The following is a 14,630-nucleotide window of genomic DNA, read 5'->3' on the forward strand; positions in this document are numbered from 1 at the left end:
GTAATGTGTTCTTTCTTAGACCCCTAAATGCTGTGTGATACTTAGGTGGTTGTTCTTTTTAGTACAGGTGGTCCTAGTAAGGTCCTGGTTCCTGTTACCAGTGGTTACTGGTTGTGATCTTTGAATATTATTTTATGTTACACTTTATCTTTATTCTAGAAATGCTATTTCTGATTCTGACAGTGGCCCATGTGGCCCTGTCCTGTAAATAATCCGTTATGAATGTTGCCCGTGCCAGTTGGCACAATGTACATGTGTGATTTTTATCTGATGTGTGTTTATAATACAAAAGTTATTTTAATATAACCTTGTGTGGAGTCCCTTTTGTGGTGTGCCTAGGATGTTGTTGCTGTTGTGCGCTGGCCCAAATGCTTTACACATCGCCTCCGAGTTTAGCCTTGCTGCTCGTGCCAAGCTACCAAGGGGGTGAGCAGGGGTTATCTTGGCGTGTGACTTCCTTGCCCTGACTAGAATGGGGGTTTCTGCCTGGCTTTGGCGTCAGCCTTAGCCTACCAGAAATAGCCAGTTCTAACAGTTGTACATTGGGAGATGAAGTGTGCAGTGCTATAGGCAGTGGTGCACAAATGTGTATTGTGTTGTAAATTGGGAAGTATTATGAAGTTCTTACTATTTGCTTTGAAAGCGCTGGATAGCGTAGGGGTAAAAATTACTATTCCCACTCCAGAGGGTGCGACAGTAGGGAAAGCGTTGGATAGCGTAGGGGTAAAAATTACTATTCCCACTCCAAAGAGTGCAACAGTAGGGAAAGCGTTGGATAGCGTAGGGGTAAAAATTACTAATTCCACTCCAGAGAGTGCAACAGTAGGGAAAGCGTTGGATAGCGTAGGGGTAAAAATTACTATTCCCACTCCAGTGAGTGCAACAGTAGGGAAAGCGCTGGATAGCGTAGGGGTAAGAATTACTATGCCCACTCTAGAGGGTGCAACAGTAGGGAAAGCGTTGGATAGCGTAGGGGTTAAAATTACTATTCCCACTCCAAAGGGTGCAACAGTAGGGAAAGCGTTGGATAGCATAGGGGTGAAAATTACTATTCCCACTCCAGAGAGTGCAACAGTAGGGAAAGCGCTGGATAGCGTACGGGGAAAAATTACTATTCCCACTCCAGTGAGTGCAACAGTAGGGAAAGCGCTGGATAGCGTAGGGGTAAAAATTACTATTCCCACTCCAGAGGGTGCTACAGTAGGGAAACCGCTTGATAGCGTAGGGGTAAAAATTACTATTCCCACTCCAGAGGGTGCAACAGTAGGGAAAGCGTTGGATAGCGTAGGGGTTAAAATTACTATTCCCACTCCAAAGGGTGCAACAGTAGGGAAAGCGCTGGATAGCGTAGGTGGTGAAAATTACTATTCCCACTCCAGAGAGTGCAACAGTAGGGAAAGCGCTGGATAGCGTAGGGGTAAAAATTACTATTCCCACTACAGTGAGTGCAATAGTAGGGAAAGCGCTGGAACCCAAAACAATAAAAAAACTAACTATCAACATTTTTATTAAATTTAATTTCTAATATAAACATAATTAATATATACATTTAATTATATTATTATTAACAAAGATAATAAAAAATAATTATTTACACATTATTTAACACTATAATATCCACCACACACACCTAAAATTAATTACACAATTACATTTAACATTTACTAATTAATTAATAAAAATTAATATTTTTTAAATTACTTAATTAATTAATTAATTACCAGCTTTCACACCATATACACTTATAAACACCACAACACAAACCTATAATTATTTACACATTTACAATTAATAATTACTAATTAATTAATGGTAATTAATTTAAAAAGTATTTAATAATTAAGCAATAAAAAATTAATTACTTACCACCCTTCACACCATTTACACATATAAACTCCACAACACACACCTAAAATTAATTAAACAATTAACATAATTAATTATTAATTGACTAATTGAAATTAATTAACAACTAATTATTAAACAATTATTATTAAATTAACACATTATTAATCAATTAATTTTATATAATTAAATTACTTCCCACCCTATTCCCCTATAAACCCCCAACCCGCTACGGAACTAATAACTCAAAATTCAACATAAAATACATTAATAACTAATACAATTCGAAAACATATCATAAAATGACAAAGAATTCTCTTCAAAAACACTAAAATACATTACATTATTAATAAATCGATATTTTTGTAAACTATATTTTTGTAAACGATATTTATTACAACTATATTATTGTTATCGATATTACTTACCTATCAGTCGATATTCTGGTCAAACTATATTTTTGTTGTTGATATTTCTTCCACTCGATATTTCTGCGGAGATATTTATGTCAGACGATATTTCTCCGTCGATATTCCTACTCTGCACCCCCTGGGATACCCTAGGGGAGACCCTGGGGGTCTCTAATATGCCAACACATTGTAGGTTATCCATTTTTAAGCGCCCCAAACACCAAATAAGAGTTTAGGCACAATTTACTTCTTAAAAGCAGTCCTGGGACCTAGGGCTGTTTTTAAACTGACCTCAGGCTTCAGCAGTGCACACATGCAAGTGCAGAAAAGGGCTGCTGGCCTTTAAACTGCCATTCCACAGGGTACTGGGGACTTCTAGGTAGTTTCAATCCCCCTGCCCTATTATATACTAGGGGCCTATAGGGGAGGTCATGCCAATCACAGGGGTACCCCACCATACCATTGTGTACCCTAGAGTATGTAGGCGTTTTAACTATATTCTAATGTGTCTCTTTCAGCATAGCACTGGCCCTGGTCCTGGTTAGGCAGAGCCCAGGGTCGGTCAAAATCAATTACCACCAGTACAAGTCAGCAAAAAGTTGGGGGGTGCCCAGGGCACAGAATGACTTTGCAACAATTACTAACACTACTTCTGAGGTCTTCAATACCTTATATATATCAGTTTAAAAATGTGAGTGCATCTGTGCAGGCTTGGACTTTCTCTAGTCTCCTGAGCAATGGTAAGCCACATACATTTTGTGCCTTTTAAGGGTCTGTCTATGAGGATATAGATATATATATATATATTTATTTACTTACTTATTTAGATATGTGTGTGTTTGTGTACATTTATTTTAATGCACCCCTGTGCAATTAAAACAGTCCTCAACACGCTCAGGCTTACTTGAAACAGCTTTATTGTGGCTTAGGATATACATGTATACATTTTTTTCTTGTTCAGAAAAATCTGCTTTTCTACCTCTGCCTTTCCCTGCACTCTCTGACTCATCTCAAACCTTTCTGACTACAATGGACTCCCAAGCACGCGTTCTGAACTCTTGTCTGCTTTTATCCTAGTTATCCAAAAAACAGGCACACATGCCCACAATTCCCAATAACATCTTTAATCTTGTCACCAATCTACTTGAATGAATCTTTCCCTATACAAAATGCTAAAGTAAATATATGTGATCTCAAGAGCACAAATGTAACTAATCCTACAGGGAAAAGGAAGCACATATTACTACCTATTTACATCTAACTGTGGGATAGAGAGTAGCAGTCTATTCACCATAAAGCACTTCAACAACTCATCAGGAGTAATAAGGGCTATATCAATTCAGTTTACAATTACAATGACAACTATCTTATTTGAGAAAGTCATCCTTTTTGCCCTGATCACTGCCATTTTTGACTGATACTGATGGTTAATGAATCTCTTTAAAAAAAAAATAAATTATTGACTGCTGTCATTTGAAAGCCAGCCCTGCTTTCAGGCTGATTTTTAAATAAACCTATGTCCAAATTAATCTTTGGAATTCAAAGTACTTCCAAAGTTTAAAACTTTCCTTTGATTACATATAAGATACCCCAAGGTCTTCCCTAGGTACCCAAGGGTGGGTTACCTTGTAATTAAATGCAGCGACATTCTAAAATATGTTTTATATGCCCTGGTGAGGGAAAACTGTAAATTTCATTTTTCCCCATTGAAGTGCGCTAGCTCCCCAGGCCAACATAGGAGAGCTTTATTAAACTTTAATAAAGTTTAATGTTTGACAGAAGTGAGCTAGAACAATAATTTTAAGTATCAAAATATTAGTTACAATAGATCCAACAGCTTGACAAAGTTAGATTTATTATGACTATTGCAGGAAAGAAGTTGCACAAATTGATTTCCTGACGTTACCAAAAACAGCCCATAGCAGCATCTTCTGATTGCCCAGCATTTAACAGGCTGATCCAAGCTTCTGATTAGGTGTGAAGTGGCCTGAGCTGAAACAAACAGACCGTCAGGTCGGAGGAGATCTGCACAGATGTGAGGACAGGAAGGGTGCTGGGTAGCCAAACTGGTTTTCAAAGGGAGAAAGACAGATAGAACAGGAACCAGATCCACACTCACTTCCTGAACCCCCAGCTAGACGGGAGCCCTTGTAATTGAATGAGGAGAAGGGCTGGAAGGGGAGTGTAGGGAAAAGTTAGCCACACCTGTGGGTTGGGTTAGTCAGACCTGAACTACCAGGAGACTTTTTCTCCATTTTGATTTTGAGTGAGATGTGCATTCTGCGATAAGAATATGCCACACTTATAAGGAAGTGGTCATCACACAAGGTGGCAACTTGAACCTCACTGGTTAGGGGTGCCCCCCTCGCCAGCCCAGAAACTACAATAAATATGGGAGAGCTTCATAACACCTCAGATCCCTGTCTGGAAATATTAAGAGAAGAGGGACTGCCCTCCTGAATCCCTGGCCGGCACCAAGAGAGGACTGCACTCACAAGGACTGCACTTGCTGCACACTCTGGGCTTCACCAGAGAGGACTTTGCCTTGCTTCAAAAGATTAAGGAGTGGACTCCCTGAAAGCAAGAGGTCAAAAAAAGCTTCAAGAAGTCACCTGCAACAATTCCACCAAGACAAGCCCAACTGACTAGCTTCACCTGGGCCTTTAAAGAGTTGACCAGGTGCATTGTGGGAATTGCAGTCCCAAACCGAAAAGGTGCAAGTCAGAGCTTCTGGACCCATGGCTGGTGTTGTAGACCTTTAAAGTCCCTGAAGAGATCTACTGAAAGAAGATCCAGAGTTTTAGGAACATTTGGACAACTTTTGGTTAAAAGCTTCATAAGTTCAAAGATCCTGATGACGAGAGTCAAGCCTCGACAGCCCAAAATCTAGGTTTGCCCACTGAAAGCTCCAGAGCTCTTCGCCATGTACGATGAAGACAAAAACCTCCATGAGTCACTGAGGCATCGCGCTGAAGAAAGCTCTCGTCATCAAACTGCAGTCCGGCTTCCTGAGGAGGATCGTTTAATGTCAAGTGAAAAAGAACCACAAAAGTGCGAAGGTAAAATGTTGAATGGCCCCACCCACCCAACGTATCAGACCTGCGCTCCATCGCAGTTGGCCTGAAACTTTGACTTCGTCATGATGAAGCGTGACCAGATAGCCGTGTTTGGCACTTTTCACTTTTAGTGCTAGAAAGCACATTTTTACATTTAATCTTTTTTTTAAATTCATATCTTCGGTTTTCCACATTGCATTTTTGTTGTCTTCATGTCATTTTACTCATAAGAATATTCTCTATTTTTATAAATTGGGGTTGGATTTTTATTGTGTGTCGTGTCTCACTCATTTACTGTTTTGGTGTTGTTAAATGCTTTACACAACTGTTTCCTAAGTTAAGCCTGACTGCTCCTCAGCCGAGCTACCAAGGGTTGAGCAAGGATTCATTTATTGAGACTTGACTGGACCTTATTTGTGATTGTGGTGTTATTACTATCTTGAGGCACCCACCGGCACCTACTAATACACCACCTTCCAGCATATTAATTCTACACTTTTCTAATATCTAAACTAATGTTTGCCATGTCATAATTGTTTCTTTGTTGGCCTTGACAAACTTATAGAGCTCTCAATACCCTGCAGCCTAAATGAGCTGTACTATTTTAAGGGATAATTTTATGCTAGATCAAAAGGAAGTCATCTGATAGGTAACGTTCTTAGAGTTTCCAGCAGTGTCCACTTTTTATTAAGCAAGTGAGTTATTAGCAATGCACATTAATGACCTCATCCCTCCAACTCCTGCTTTGCATATTCTGTAATGCAACAAAAGGCCTTCTGATGTTTACAAGTGTGGCAATTGTGGGGTACATGGAGGTGTATAAAGCAGAATTTCTGACAAAATTGCATGGCAAATTTATTCTCCCTGGCCCGTTAGAAATTATAAATAAGCATTGTCAAATCTAATAGTTCTTGCCTTTGAAATGGCTTTCCCAGTGTTTTTTTTTGCAGAGTTTTATATAGCGCCAACTTGACCAACTTGCATCTGAATCCGGTATCAGATCGCTTTACATAGCACCAGTTACGTTACATGATGACACACATTCATTTGTGTTAGGCACGGGGAGATTAAGTGATTTACCCAGAATCACAGGATGTTTAGCATCATTATCGAGACTCGAACCCAGTTCCCCAGGTCCGAGGTCGAGTGTCCTAGCCATTAGGCCAACTCTTCTCCCCTAATGTTGTTTGAATGACTGCCATGTGCCTGCAAGCATGCACAAGTATCACATTGCATACACATGCTGACACACTAGTGGAAATTTTGTCATTTTTTAATGTACTGTTCCAACATGGCAGATGACCATTTTAGAACATTCAAGTAAACAATAAAATTAAGTGAGCAGCAGCGCATAATTGAAAAGTGAATAGCCAGCACAACTTTGCAGCTGCTGGCAAATTGGAGAAGAAAAAGGAGCAAGGTGAGGATGGGTGGGGCATCCCCAAAGCAGCATGGAGATGGTTGGGTGCACCAAAGAGCAACAGATATGAGGGGAAGCAGCAGACCGGCGTTTTGAGAACAGTGAATGAGAAGAGGGGTTGATAGAACACAGTCAGAGAAGACAGATTTTGTGGGTGTGCAAGAATGTGGGCAGGGCCAACTTTTCAGATTTTCATAGTGGCAAAACATGTGTGCTGATACCAGGGTTCTCCAATATTTTCTTTGGTGAGAACTATTTCTGACCAATGAAAATCATCCTGAGCTACTCACAGATAATATAACTTATTCAGCAGTAAACACATTCAGCAAGGGTATAATTGTCACCAATCAATGTATATTTACCAATAGTGATCACCTTTCTCTCAAGCACTTACTTTTTCTTTCACTTATATAGTGTGACTGATAGAGCAGGTCCTGCAACATTTCCAGTCTCTACACAAATTTGCTATATTGAGATCAAATTAGCCATATTGCAAGCCGTCCACCTCTAGGTTGCCACAGTCTGTGTTTATGTCTTAGCATGGGATCCTGCCATAAGTTTCACTGACTGTGACACCAAGGATCTTGTGTTGAGCAGGACTTCCTCCTTTAATTTGGCCATATCCTCTATGTGACATACAGCGGTCGGATTTGCTTCACAAGATACTTCCATCCACCTTGGGAACTGTCAGCTCCTGGGCTATTTGTTGGAGACCTCTAGCTAATACCAACGCTTATAAAAAAAGGCATTTAAGGCAATGTTTAAAGTCAAATGGACCACAGGAACAAATGGCTGAAAGTGCCTGCTCAAAAGCTTCTTTATGCCTATGTAATTTTGAAATGTGTATATTGTGTGTTGTGTGATGGCAATATCACTCTCCAGGAAGTTGCAAGACCTAAAGTAGTAAACGGAAGCTCTTGGAGGTGGGGCTTTTATTGCTATGAAATGAGAGTACAATACAGTTCAACTTGAGAAGATCAGAGTAATCTATTGGGCCTATCTGATTAGGTATCGTGTACTCTCTTTCCCAGTACTCTTCATATCATATGCAGTTTCTAAGACTCTACAATCCAAGTGGTTGGAAGTTAAAGAGCAATCCATTTGCCAGTTTTTTGCATTTCAAGCAATTACCTTAAGAAATACTTTGCACTCAACTAAGGTTCTCTTTGTTTGCAGATATTGAGGATGTAGCTGTTATTGGTCCTACTTTACCCGTGTGTGCTATTCAAGGAGGAGAAGTCACACTCTCCTGTAATCTGACCCCTCAGAGGAATGCAGAGGAAATAAATGTGACATGGACCAAGGAGGAGGCTTCGCCCATTGAGCATTTTTACAGCAATGGAACAGAATGTGATGAGAGGCAGAAAGACAAGTACAAGGGAAGGACAGAAATGATCAGGAATTATGTGAATGGGACTGTAACATTGAAAATCCATAACATCATCCCCTGTGATGCAGGGAAGTACACATGTTCATTCACATCAGGCATAGGTCATGTGAACACCACAGCTGAATTTGAACTCAAGGTGCCAGGTCAGTGAGAAGATAATTTTCTGATTGGGATTTCCTTCTCTGTGAGATATGATTGTAATGTTGTATATAAACAAAGTCTGCCCAAATGCTACAGTCCCTGTGTAACTATGGACTGCACATGTTCCGCAAGGTTGTATGACAAAACCATGCATGCAATTACCATGCATGCCTTTACAGCACATCCATTACCAGGCAAATGTCTCTACCAAGCATGCCTTTACAGCAAATATGTAAGCATTTAGTAGGTAAGTTAAAAGCCTTTAAAAATACATTAATATCTACATACACACACACACACATGCACACACACATATATACACATATATATATGCTGATATAACAAAAAATATATATATATAAATACTGTTTGCAAATAGAAAATAGATGTATTTACTGTTTACAGTATTATTACGCATTTTGCACAGCCCTTGACCCCTTTTATACTGCAATTTTCAGAAGATTTGTTTATAAATATCCATTGTATTTTAAAAGCGTTACTTACTATATGAAAAGGACAGAGTGTTTTATGTCTTGGTTGTATTTATTTGTATATATATATTTAAACTTCGTACATCTGTGGTTTTATAACTATGAAATATATTATAAGATGTATTATAGTTTTAAATTACCATTGCATTTATGCAGGAATATTTGATGAGATGGCGATATAATGCTAAGAAAACAGACTCGTGGGTGCTTTACACATGCTAAGTATTTTATTCATGTTTATTAATCACGTTGTTGGAGCACAATGACTCACAGGGTTTGCATTTAAAAATGGCGAGAAATGTTTCCAAACTGACTTGTGACCAAGGGTACATGGTACTCGAAACGCGTCAAGTTTGAGGTTCTGGCTGAAATAAATTAACTTGCCTCTCAATGCTGGGTTCGTGTTTCTGTTCGCTGTGAAGCTGACTGGCCGACTCGGAAGTACGGAAACATTGGCGTTTTATATATATATATATATATATTCACTGAAAAAACCATAGGTTTCAGGCACGTTATAGTTAGTTGAACATTTAACTCGTACACAACCAAAGAAATTCGGCCGTTATAGTTAGTTCAGCTAACTATAACTCGCGCCCCCGCAATGCATTGCTGATGACGTCACATATTACATCATTCATGACATGGTCAGTGACATCACTGATGACATCATCCAGAGACTGTGTGTTTTTTTAATGTTTAAATATATTTTATATATATGTCAAGGTGTATTGAAGAATGAGTGGGTGTATAAGTGTCTGGATGGAGAATTTAGTAGGAGCGTGACTGACTTTATAAGTGAGTGAAAAAATGTGTCTTACTGAATGCATGGGTTAGTAACTAAACTGTGTGAATGTTTGTAGCAGCCTGTCTGATGTTGTGTAAGCTGCTGCATGGGTTGGTCAGAAGCTACATGAGTGTTGATATGGGTTTTCAATTGGTTGCCTGAGTATTTGTATGGGTGCCTCAGTGTGTGTGTGGGTGGGTGGGAGGTGTGTGACTCTGTGCATAGATGTTTGAGTGGTTGATTCACTGGATATATGGGTTCAAGAGTGCATGTTGAAACAGCTGTATGGGTGGGTTAGTGTGTATATGGGTGTGTTGGTGAGTGAATGGATGTCTCAGTAGTACATGTCCAAGTAACTACATATGTAAAAGGCAGTGTATGTGACAGTTGGAGTATATAAATGACTTTACGTGAGAGTCAGTGATTGTGAGAGTGGCTGTATGGATGAGGGTGTACTTGTATCAGTGATTGTATAAGAGAGTAAGTATTTGTTTCTGTATGAATAAGTGATGTGGTGTGTGTATAACTGTATACGTGGATAAATGGAAGTGTAATTGATTCTTTGCATAACTGACTAGGTATGTGAGTAACTCTGGATGAGTGGTGGTGTGTGAGTGTCTGTATAGGTGTATGAGTGCACAGTGGCGGTGCGTCCATTAAGGCTGTTGGGGCATTTCCCCGCCCACAGCATGGCCACATTCTTCCTCGTTAACTTAACGTGGAAGATTGCGTCCTGACTTGAAATCGTCCGGCTGGAGTCAGTCAGGACCCGTCACTGAAGGGGATGGGGCAGCACTGCAGGGTGTGGTTTGTTGTTGACCGACAGCAGCAGCAGGGCAGGCCCAGTGTGCATGTTCAGGTTTGGGCTGGTCATTTTTCGGACCAGCCGAACATGCGCACTAGTATTAGCCTGCAGTGCTGCTGCTACACATTAGGAGAGCGAGCGAGGGCTGCCAGTGGCCGCAGCCCGTGGGTCTCCTAGGGGCGGATACAGTCTCCTCGAGCCAATCCTGGCACTGCTGGAGCAGCATCTGGATTGGCTGAGAGGGGTTGCTGTTGCCACCAGCCACTCAACCTAAGGCGCCAACGTGTAACCCAGCCAGGAGCACACAGCAGAGGCGGCGCGGTCGGACCCGGGGATCAGGTAAGTTTTCTTTTTTTTTGTTTCAAGACGTTTTTATTAGCATTTTTAGAAACAACACAACGCAGTACTTAGTACGATAATATGCAGAAGTTTCAAGGCAATAATGAGGAGAGAAGAGCGAGAATCCATGGCCTATACACCATCTCAGGCTGTACTAGCACTGCAGGTCTAGTATATCAGCTGAAACCACAGTACATATTGCTGTCGATCACATCGTTAGCAAAAGACAGTGTCAGATGTAAGAGTCACTAGTACTAGCATCCTAAAGGTCTAATGGTCTGGAGGGAGAAGTAAAGCCTCGATATTGCAAGGTCACGTGCCAGCGCTGTAGTACTCCTCTATTAAACTTCTTTTTTTTTAAACTTTATTTTTAAAACCACCGGCCCCTCACCCCGGCGCGACCCCACCCCGCGTGACCACCCCGCGAGTATTGCGTGCCGCGACTGCTTTCTGTGTGTGTGTGTGTCGTTGCCTTCAGGAAGCGCCTCTGTACCTGAGTGCAAGACAAATCGTGCTTCAGAATAATGTGTTTAGACGCAGCCTGGTCTGCTAAGAATGTCATACCTTCATTAATTTTTACTTTTCCCACGCTGCGAGGTATTTTATTTATGCATAAACAATATTTAAATATTATTATGTGCCAAATCCTGCTGCATGCAGAGAAATTACGCAAATTCAAAACGAGTGCATGATTATGTAATAATGTACTGCTTTTGTTAAGAGGCTTCTTCGGAGGCCACAGATGTTTGGGGGGGGGGCTCCATTGTGTGTCACCCCGAGGTTTGGGGTCTGACAGACCCTGGCTCATGTTTGGGGGGGCTCTGATGTTGTAATGTGTGTCACTCCGAGGTTTGGGGTCTGACGGGCCGCAGGTTCATGATTGGGGGGAGGGGGTCTCCAATATTGAAATATATGTGTCATTTGCAGGTTTGGGGTCTGATGAACCCCTGGCTTGTGTTTCGGGGGCACCAGCTGGCCTCCAGTCTTTAGTATTAGTCTGTCCTGGGTTTGGGGAATACTGGGCTCCTAGAGATTGAGGGGTAAATGGCTTCTATTAATGAGGTGCATGGCCACTGGTAAATGCACCCAGAGTTGGTTTGTCTGATGGAAGACGCTGGTTTGGCGGGATGCTGCATTGCTTTCTCTGAGGTGAGATTGGGTCATCATGCAGGGCTTGAAATGGCAGATGGCATTGTGAGACAACACTGGTATGTTGAATGTGTGAATGTCCCTCTCAGTGACGCCAATGTCGTGCTGTGAGTCCGACTCCCCAGTGAACATTTTTGCACACTGGTGGCTTCGGATGGTGGAGGCAGGTGTTGTCGGTTTCTCAGCCAGTGAATCGTAAATCTGGTCGCGGCTGGGGACGGGTGTTTGGGCTTGAGCTTATAACCATGGGGGTGTTTCACTCAATTGTTGTAGAATTCTTGTGCAATAGCATGTTTGGTTGTGCTGGGTGAGCGTCCATCCAATAGCTGCGCCGGTATTGTGTCTCTCCTGGGATCCAGATATGCTAGTGGGTTGGCCTTGAGGCATGCCTACACGGATTTTCTAATATTAGCTGACACGATGGAGGCTGTGTAGGCAGCAGGGCCGGCTCTAGGCATGTGCAAGCTGTGCACCTGCACAGGGCCACCAAACCCCAGGGGCCACCACGCCAATATATATCCTTAATATATTAATCCTCTGAGGATGGATACATATTTGCGTGGTGGCCCCTAGCAGGGATTTGGCGGCCTCCGGCTCTGTTCCACTTCTAAACACCCTGACCCCCTCCCCTCTTTACTGGCCTGCGCGCTCCGCCCCGCCCGGACCCCCCCTTCCGGGCCCCCTACCTATGCTCCTTGCCCAGGGCCACCATGAGCCTAGAGCCGGCCCTGTAGGCAGCAAGGTATCTAGAGTGCTGGGGAAGGACTGATGGGTGGAGCAATTGAGGTGATGGCGCCCTTTTACTGCAAAACTGTGTTACATGCTTGTTGCTACCTGGCTGAACTCAGGAGGGGGGACCCGCTACCCCCAACTTCCATTCAAATGATCAAGTTAGTGACAGCCGTCAGCATACACTTGTGTTGTGTAGTGTTCATGCAAATGTTGAACTATATTGTTGGCAGCTCTGATGAATGTTGTACTTCACAATTTAGTATTGTGTTGGGTTTTGGACGTTGCAATTTAACTGTTCATTCTTGTCTGTAGAATTTGGTATCCGGGTAAAAGGGAAGTCGTACTTTTACGCTTAATCTGAGGACTGCTTGGTTATGAATGCTGGTCTCAGAAAAACGATGTTAAGCATATTTAATTAAAGATTATTGAATATTGTTGTCTTTAAAACCTGAGACATATTAGCCCATTTTCCTTCAGTAAGCTCGCAGTCACCACCGCTGCTCGGATTCATTTAACACATCTGTGCATTGTATGTTGCAATATATAAGGCTGCTTGCGCCAGGTGTACAGTGCTGCACACGGCGTCCTTCAGGCTGACACACTGCCCTTCTGTGACTTTTTAGCTCGACCCGTAATTTTCTGTTTTAGTGGGTTTCTGAATACAGAGTACGGGTGAGAGGACTGTGGGGAAGTGTTAGGCTGAGGTCGAATGTGGTGATTACGAAATATACTTCAACCGCATCTGAGCAATTAATATGATACGGCTGAGGTGGGTGCTTTTTTTTGTGCTTTTTCTTTGCTTTTTTTTTAGCTAGAACTGTCAGCGAGGTGAAGTCTGCTAGAAGGGTGGTGTGAGTGTATTGGATGGATGAAAAGATCATACAATTCATCTATGAAAACAGCCCTGTGTGCCTCCCAAAGTAAAATAGATTATGTGAAACAATCATCCATGTACACGTTTCTTGTAATAAAGGAGGCACCGCACATATTTACAGCATCCTATTTACATTCTAAAGTATGTTCAGTTTTCCGTTTCCTATCTGTTCCCAGTACAGAGCCTAAGGAAGCACATGAGTACACTAAAAAACAGACTAGCAGATCAGCATTTTATGTTTGTCTCACTATTTTTGATTTAATTGTAATGTTTTCTTCACACTTGTGCTTCAAAATGCTATATTTGGATCCCTCTTTTTTCAACAATTTGCGGTAAATATGTAGTGTAAAACCCACCATTTGAATCAATTTTTTTCAAAATGTTCTTGCGGGGGGGATAATTCCCCGCACCCTCCTTTTACAATAAGCTTGTATTAAGCCCCGGGGAGGTGGTAGTCCCCAGGGCTGTAGGGGGCGGGGCCCCATCGGGCCCCCGCTATTATTTTTTTGCAAAGCCCGCGTGACCAGGCATACTTGGGGGCCTCATTAAAATGAAGTACGAGAGCCCAATCTTCACTTTTTAAAAACACTTGGGCGGTATTCGCGACCCCAGTTCAAATTCCTAAGAAACTAAAAAGCAAAAAAGCTTTTTCTGGCCTTGGGGGTCCTTGTGGGACCCCCTGAGCCGGCCTAGGGGGTCAGAGTGTTTCTACACTGCCCCCTTTTCTTCATTTTCCACTTTGTTTTACTTGTGACTCGAAAGATGGCTGCCAACACTTCCTGGTTTGAATGTTGGCAGACAATCACAGTTAAGCTCATGCTCGGGGAGAATTTGCGAACTTACCGCTGCCCTAGATATCGAAACTTTTTCTTTTTCAAATTTCTCAGGAACTACTGCACGGATTTACACCATTCAACAAAAAGGACTCTTTCTGAACCAAGGTCTACCTTTTTGCCAAATTTGGTGTAATTTCATTCAGCAGTTCAGGCTGCAGCTTTATCTAAAGTTTCCTACGGAAAATAACATGGGGAAAACGCTTGGGGGGGCGGAATTTGCTTAGTCAAGCTACGCAAAGCTACGCGAAACGGTAACAAATCTCTGCGAGCACGCAGAGTTCCATGAACATGCGGAATTGCTTGTTCTGCCAGTTCGCAATGCTTTTTTCCTCTTCGCGAACACTGTTTGCTTGCTCGG

The sequence above is a fragment of the Lissotriton helveticus genome, chromosome 12, assembly GCF_964261635.1.
Source record: "Lissotriton helveticus chromosome 12, aLisHel1.1, whole genome shotgun sequence".
NCBI lineage: Eukaryota > Metazoa > Chordata > Amphibia > Caudata > Salamandridae > Lissotriton > Lissotriton helveticus.